Below are 1,386 nucleotides of genomic sequence, written 5' to 3' on the forward strand. Positions count from 1 at the left end.
GGTTTCTCAAACTGTTTTTTTTTCCTCAACCACTCGAATTTGCTGGGTTAAGTCAAGAAAAATAAAATTAAAAGCTAAATACGAGGGGGGTTCAAGAAGCCTTTGGCCTGGTATGAAGGAATCACGGTAGAGAAATGACATTTTCCAGCCTTTAGACAATTTCTTTGGAACACGCCATGCAAAATTTCTGGAAAATCCAACAATAATAAGAATACACAACAAAAACGTTAGTTTTGTTTTTTTCAGAAGCTGTGCCATGAAGCTTTTTGAATATCGCTCAATTATCAAGTTTTTAGACTTGCAAGGAAAATCCCCTCCGGACATTTTTCAGGAAATGGTCCAAGTTTATGGTGACAAATATCTTTATTATACACTGAGACATATTGGGCAAGAAAATTCAAATCTGGATTCATGTCGGTGATGGATGAAGATCGAGAAGGGCGCCCATCCTTTGTGGTAACTGAAGAGAATGTATTCATAGGGAAGAAACTGGCTCTACAACAAGACCGACGTATAATTGTTAAACAGCTCTCAAGTGAAACGAGAATCAGTGTATCGTCAACTGATTTCTCCATGACCATCTTAACACGAAGAAGGTGTCTGCACGGTGGGTACCCCGCATTTTGACAAGTGAGCAAAGTAAGCAGAGGGTTGAGTCCTGCAAAACTCTCCTTCGAATTGAGTCCGATGACACAGATTTCTTTAAAAACATGGTGACTATGGATGAAACATGGATTTATCATTTTGATCAGGAACAAAAAATGTCCCCCATACAATGGGAATCCCCCTCTTCTCCCTCACCAAAGAAGGCAAATGTAACACCATCAAGTGAAAAGATCACGCTGTCGTGTTTCTGAGACTATGAAGGTATCATCATGACTGACTACCTGGAACATGGAAGAACAGTTACAGGGGACTACTATTCGGGTTTGCTGATAAAACTGCGGTCCGAATTGGTGAAAAAAAATGCGTGGACAACTCCGCAATGGGGTCCTCCTACTACATGCCAACGCCCCTGCGCACAGGACACAACAAACAGTCCAGACAGCAGAACAGTGCGGCTTTGAACCCCTGCCACACCAAGCTTATTCATCAGACCTAGTCCTTTCAGACTTTTTTTCTGTTTACTAATCTTTAAAAGTCACTGATATTACGTCGTTTCCATGACAACGAGAATGCTATCGAAGTATTTTGAAGCTGTGCAAGACTGGTTAGGGGCCCGTTCTGGGTAATTTTTGTCCCCCAAGGACTTTTGAAGGTCAAAGGGAGGTGTCAGAAAGATGTCACTCTGCATGGTTACTATGTAGAGAAATGAAAGTATGTGCGACACGTCACAAAGCTTTATCTTTATTCCTTCATATTATTTACACCAACGACTTCTTGATA

This window comes from Aplysia californica, unplaced genomic scaffold (assembly GCF_000002075.1).
Source record: "Aplysia californica isolate F4 #8 unplaced genomic scaffold, AplCal3.0 scaffold00419, whole genome shotgun sequence".
Classification (NCBI taxonomy): Eukaryota; Metazoa; Mollusca; class Gastropoda; order Aplysiida; family Aplysiidae; genus Aplysia; species Aplysia californica.